This window comes from Capsicum annuum, chromosome 8 (genome assembly GCF_002878395.1).
Source record: "Capsicum annuum cultivar UCD-10X-F1 chromosome 8, UCD10Xv1.1, whole genome shotgun sequence".
Classification (NCBI taxonomy): Eukaryota; Viridiplantae; Streptophyta; class Magnoliopsida; order Solanales; family Solanaceae; genus Capsicum; species Capsicum annuum.
In genome coordinates, this window is record NC_061118.1 from 63,388,867 (window position 1) to 63,396,171 (window position 7,305).

At 33.7% G+C, this 7,305-nt stretch overlaps 1 pseudogene; it reads left to right on the top strand.

Moving 5' to 3' along the window:
- The window catches only part of LOC107879108, a 44,917-nt pseudogene extending 37,856 nt beyond the window's left edge, over positions 1 to 7,061 (top strand).
- The last annotated feature ends 244 nt before the right edge of the window (positions 7,062 to 7,305 follow it).

The following is a 7,305-nucleotide window of genomic DNA, read 5'->3' on the forward strand; positions in this document are numbered from 1 at the left end:
AAGAAAAAAAATGTGTGTGAAAAGTTATGAATTTTAATGGGTTAGAAAATAATTTTGGAAAAGAAAGTCTTTCAATACATGATTGTTGAACTAAATTACTTATGTGAATTTTCAAGAAATCTGTTGTTGGATTTATGAGATTGTCTTTTGTATCCACCATTATTGAACCTTGAAAAAGCTTGAAGACAAAAAAAAAATGAGTGTCAAATTCATGGTTGATGTTCAAATTGATTATTGGGGTTTTCCGATGATGATGTGAAGTTGTACTTGAATTTTGAGTTTAATTGGTATTTATTTTTCTTGTTTAATTTTGTATCCGCCATTGTTGAAGCTTGAAGATAAAAAAAAATGAGTTCGGCGAATTCAAGATGAGATTGATGTCGAAATTGATTATTGAAATTTTTTTATGATGTTGTAAAGTTGTACCTGAAATTTGAGTTTGATTGGTATGAATTTTACTAGTTTAATTTTGTATCCATCATTATTGAACCTTTAAAAAGCTTGAAGACAAAAAAAAATGTGTTTATTGAATTCATGGTTGATTCCAAATTGATTATTGAGATTTTCTAATGATGTTGTGAAGTTGTAGTTGAAATTTGAGTTTGATTGGTATGAATTTTGTTAGTTTATGTTGAAATTTGAGACCCAAGAATAAAGAACCCATACATGGCCAATGTTGAAGATGACAAATGACGGCGGGATGGGTAAGGGTGGAGGGTGGGGGTGGGCTGGTGGGTGGGAATGTATGTGAAAAAAATATTTTTTAATATATATATACATGAAATTATTTTTAAAAAATACTTTTCATGCATGGCTCCGACGTGGCAGTGACGTGGCGCTGATTTATTGGCGTGTGTGCACACTCTCTGTTGTGAGAGTGGTATTTAGTTTCGAAGGGTGAAATTAATACAGTTTAAAGATGTTAAGGGGGATAAATAAACGGAAGTTAAGTTTAAGTGCTAAAGTGAGTTTGGAGGACAAGTTCAGGGGGGAAACATGTCTTTTCTCATTTATTTATTAAACCTAATCTTTACCAAAAATATTTTTAAAAGCCATCGGCATTCATCTACCATCTGTAAATTAAAACAAAATAATACAATGATAGAGACATCAAAATAATACAATTATATTTAATCTTTACACACAAAAAATTTTCTCAAAGTCGTCTGACACTCATCTCCACCTGTAAATAATAACAAAATAATACGATAATAGAGATATCAAAATAATACAACTAAACCTAACCTTTACATTAAAAAAATCTCAAAGCCGACCAACATTTATCTATCACTTATAAACTGCAACAAAATAATACGATAAAAGCGATATCAAAATAATACAATTATACTTAAATTTTACACACAAAAATTTCTCAAACCCGATCGAGATTCATCTACGAACTGTAAACTACCACAAAATAACAAACTAATAGAGATATTACGATAATATAATTAAATCTAACTTTTACCTAAAAAACAATTCAAAGCCGACCCACATTCATCAAGCATCTGTAAATCAAAATAAACAATAAGATAATAAATATATCAAAATAATACAATTAAACCTAACCATTACGCAAGAAATTTTTCAAAGCCAACTGACATTCATCTACGACCTGTAAACTATAAATATATATATATATATATATAATAGTGATCACAAAGCTTCGATTTTGATCCAACTAATTCTTGTCTGAGAGATAATTTTGACCCTAAAGAATGATTTTGAATGAAAATAAATAAGATATATATACAAGCATATTGAATTCTATTATGCTGACAAAAACAGTGAAGAAATTGAGGATTAGAAAATCAAGCATCTATCAATCTAGACATGCAATCGAATGAAGTTAGATGAGCATCAATCATATTCTCCCAATAGGCAAACCAGTTTGTTCTCTAGTTTGACACATATCTCAATATTTATAGAAGTATTTCCTTAATAGAGTCCTATTTTAGGAGTATTTATCTAATTGAACAGTAGAAAGGAAAATATTAATTAATTCTCCTACCATATATTTTAGGAGTCCCATATATTTTAGAAAATCTAGTTAATATAATAAAAATAATTAAAAAATAGTGAAAAGATAATTTTATCTAAATAAGAGTCTTTTAATAAAGGGTAAAAAGTTCAATCACTATTCTAAGGGTCTTTACACTTTTAATATTATATAGAGAGAGACACGAAGCATATTATATAAATATTTAATTTGTTAATGTATACTTTATTTGATTCTCATTTATATAATGATGTTTAGGGAATGCCCGTGCTATGGACAGGCATGGGCCATCTAGTATTGATATAAAACAAAATTTAATGACTTTGTAAGATTAATTCTCAACAGTGATCTTTTAATATATTTATTCATGATATCCAGGACCACATGCAACATAGTGGTGTTGATTTCATATGAATTCAGTATTTTCTATGCAAAGTATATATTTATGTATAAAATTATATTAAAATTATAATAAGTTAAAGATTTATATCTACAATTTATAGTCTATAGTCTATAATAATAATAATAATAATAATAATAATAATAATAATAATAATAATAATATATTAAAAGTGTGGGGACTCTTAAAAATTGATTTTAACTTTTGCCTTTATTAAAAGTATCTGCAATAGATAAAATAGTCTTTTCATATTTTTATCTAAAATAAAAGATTTCTAAATAATATGGTACAAATAAAAATATATTTTTAAAATTAAAAATTCCTAAATATATGGTAAGAGCTACTAGCATAACTAATAATAAAAGAGTCCTAAATATATATATGATAAGAAAAACATCTCTCTCTCTCTATATATATATATATACTAGTGTAGGATACGTGTGTTGCACGTGTATCAAGTGTTTTCAAGAATATTGCACATGTCTATTCATGCCAATCAATAAAAACTGTATTTGTTCCCTTTTATTTATCACAAGATTTGGAGCTTAAATAAATATACAATAATTCTCTTTTTAATAATATTATAATATAATACAATTAGTTTCCGAGGCTTGGTCTCAGGACGGCAAAGATGCCCGAGGCTTGGAGGTGGAGTACCATGATCCCTCTCTATAAGAATAAGGGGGACATTCAGAGTTGCAATAACTATAGGGGGATTAAGTTATTGAGTCACTCTATGAAGATCTGGGAGAGAGTGGTTGAGGTGAGGCTGAGACGGATAGTGTCTATTTCAGAAAACTAGTTTTGATTTATGCCCGGCCGCTCGACGACGGAGGCAATCCACCTGGTACGGAGGTTGGTGGAGCAGTATAGGGAAAGGAAGAAAGATCTACACATGTTGTTTATCGACCTGGAGAAGGCTTACGACAAAGTCCCCAGGAAGGTGCTTTGGAGATGCTTGGAGGTGAGTGGAGTACCGCTGGCATGTATCAGAGCAATTAAGGATATGTATGATGGGGCGAAAACCCAGGTGAGGACGGCGGGAGGAGACTCAGAGCATTTCACTCTCCTGACAGGATTGCATCAGGGATCTACTCTTAGTCCCTTTTTGTTTGCGTTAGTGATGGATGTGTTGACGCGGTGTATTCAAGGGGAGGTGCCGTGGTGTATGCTTTTTGTAGACGATGTAGTTCTGATAGATGAGACTCGAGGGGGTGTGAATGACAAATTAGAGGTGTGGAGGCAAACTCTTGAGTCTAAAGGGTTCAGGGTGAGCAGAAGCAAGACAGAGTATGTGGAATGCAAGTTTAATGACGTGAGGCGGGAGAATGAGGTAGTAGTAAAGCTGGAAGCACAGGAGGTATATAAGAGGGATAATTTCAAGTATCTTGGGTCCGTGATCCAGAGTAACGGTGAGATTGACGAGGATGTCTCGCACCGTATTGGGGCGGGATGGAAGAAGTGAAAGCTCGCGTCGGGGGTGTTGTGTGATAAGAAGGTATCGGCCAAGCTTAAAGGCAAATTCTACAAGGTGGTAGTCCGTCCGGCCTTGTTGTATAGAGCGGAGTGTTAGCCAGTTAAGAACTCCCACATTCAAAAAATGAAGGTGGCAGAAATGCGAATGTTGCGCTGGATATGTGGGCTGACTAGAGGGGATAGAGTTCGGAATGAGACTATCAGGGAGAAGGTTGGTGTGACTTCAGTGGAGTGCAAGATGCGGGAAGCCCAATTGAGATGGTTCGGACACGTGAAGAGGAGGGGCATGGATGCCCCGGTCCGTAGGTGTGAGAGGCTAGCGTTGGATGGTTTTAGGCGGGGTAGGGGTAGGCCGAAGAAGTACTGGGGTAAGGTGATTAGACGGGACTTGGAGCAGTTACAGCTCACCGAGGACATGACCCTAGATAGGAAGGTCTGGAGGACGCGAATTAGGGCAGAAGACTAGGGCCAGTTTGGGTCACTAATGTAGGGAATTACTTGCTGGGAATTTTATTCCTGTTATGATTCCATGTTTCGTGTTCCATGTTTTACTACGAACCTGTGTGTTTTCCTCTGCTTTCCTCTATTTTATATTACTTATGGATGCCGTATTTATGTTATGTTATGTAATCTGCTTCTGTGCTTTACTATGTGTTTGTGTGGTATCTCGTGCCTTGAGCCGGGGGTCTATCGGAAACAGCCTTTCTACTTCTTTAGAGGTAGAGGTATGGACTGCGTATATCTTACCCCCCCCCCCCAGACCCCACTAAGTGGGAAAACACTGGGTTTGTTGTTGTTGTAATACAATTAGTTTCCGATTGGCGTATAAAATAACTCTCAATTGAGATTATACTTACAAATATAAAAAGACGACTTGTTATTCATGATCAATAGACTCAATGTAATAGAAAAAAAAAATTAAAACCTGAAAAACACTAAGTTAAGTTGGAGATTTGGCAACAGAAGTTACTTAGAAACATAAAAGTTGGTTTGTTATTCTTGATCAGCAACACCAATGTAGTAGAAAAGGAAACCTGAAACCTAAGAATTAAACCAAAAGATTACATTATACACTCAATTTTTCAATAGTGCTAGTGTAAAAATACTTTATTATTACAATGCTTATATTAAAAAAAAACTATCAGCTAACTACTAACTAAAAATAACCACAAAATTAAGTTACAACTATGGAATCTAACAGTACTAATAAAAATAAAAGGCTAATAGAATCATGTCAAAGGACATAATAAAAATGTGTTTTCCAATGGGACAAGAAACAAAATTACAATATTCTCCACCAATTCCCCATCAAGAGAAAAAAGATAACCACTCTCATTAAAGTCACTCCAGCATCTACTGCTGCTGACAGGGCATAATTAAGTCTATGTTTTTTTATTCCTCTAATAAATGTAGAAATATCATGATTATGCTTGCCTTCATATGTTTCTACCACAGCCTGTGGATCGGTTGAAGCCCTCTCAACTTGCTTGTAGATATTGCATCCAGGATATATGCATCGGTAGTAACTCCTTGGATGTTGAAACTCCTTTACCAGGCACCTTGAATTCTCAGTCCCCTTTACTATCTTCTACTCTGGGGGAATTCAATAGCCTTAACCTTTTTTTGGTCATATTTTCTTCAGTTCTAACCACCACAATCTATTTTATCAATAACAACAAAAGAGGTCTTGTTTACAGATTGAGAAACCTTCCACAGCCAAACACTTAGCAAGTCTTGAGAATTCTATCATTTTCTTTCTTAATACGCTCAAAATTTTCTATAGGAACCAAAAATTTAAATAAAAGAAACTAAACTCAAAACTTACATCTTCATAAACAAAGACCAGCGCTTCACTCATACTGGTCGGTCTGTATGTCGTCTTTCAATCTTTCAAAATTCTGCACCTAAAAGTTACATAAAAGAATATATCACATACATGTTTGTATCCATATATCTCTTAATTAATTAATATATATATATATATATATATATATATATATATATAATTTGTTATATATGTATGTTTATCCAATACCTTATTATTCACTTGTATTAGATGACATAACTATAAACCTCTCATGCACGTCTCTTCTCTGTCAACTGATCTTAAAAATACTAAATATGAATTATTTGAGGAAGTCTTAATTTAGTATTAATAGTTTCACTACTCTAGAAAAAGAAAGTGTTGTAATAATTTGGTATCTAATCAAAATATGCAAAGGAATAATTTAAACTCGGTAAAATAAAAATTGGAGGAACGGAAGTACCTCAACAAAAATTGACATAATTTAATTTGATTGCTAAGAACACAGGATGGAATGATCACAATATCTTTCCAAAATCTAGAGAAAACAAAAATAATAACAACAACAACATACCTAGTATAGGTTCACAAGTGGGGTCTGACAAGCCTTCTCAGTAAAGAGCAAAAAAGGAGAGGATTATTATGATGGACACGTGCTTGGCTTGTTGGCACCAGTGAATGCAGGGACTCGACAACTCTTCTTTGTCAAAAACCAAAATCAGCTTCAACTTTGGAGCAAGAGATTCACGAAGGAACTTTTGGAAGCGAACTTGCTCAGAAAACTAAAACCATGTTACTGGTTTTATAGACATATGCATTGCAAATTTTCTACTTTAGTTAAGCATGATGATGATAAGTGTGGTCGTCGCATGAAGTTTCTATCCCTTTATAAGTGCATCCCTGGTAGAAAGTTTTTGCATGTTATTGAAATAGTTTGGGCCAGGACCTCATGAACTTCAACTTGATGAAGAATGGTTGGCTATCAAGATAAATTATAATGTTGTCTTCCCCTTGACAGTGAAGATCGTGAATTATCATAATATTGTATATCTTGACATAGAACGGTGTTGCCAGTTTATAAGAAATAAGTTATAGAAAAGAGGATCCACTGTGTCGTTTGAATTTGGTTAGACTGCACCATGCTATAATAATTCTTAACCTGTTGCTGAAGTTGTCATCCATGGTTTCTATAAGAACCCTCAGACATAAGTGCTTTGACAGTTTCTGAAACTTGAGTATCTTTTTAATAAAATGCCAGAATATATTAAGGGATCTTGCTACATGTCCAGCTTCTTAGATGTTCCTATAATGAAGATATACCCTTAGATGATGGCGATGATACAGAGAATTTTTAAGAGGTTGACACAGAAGAAGCTCAGTAATAATTAATCTTAAGGCCAGATCTTGAGATTATTTTCCTGTTAAGCTTTAAAGTTCGGTGATTATGCCCACCAAAAGCGACCAAATTTGATTAATCTATTTATGGATGCCAGTGTTTCTCCGTCATCCAATGAACTCCCAAGAAGATAACATGACAAGTAGAAAAGCATTTTCTTTTTGCCCTCTGAAGCATGAAGTTATTAGAGCCAATTATACTTCCATACGAATAATTTTGGAGCTAGCTGA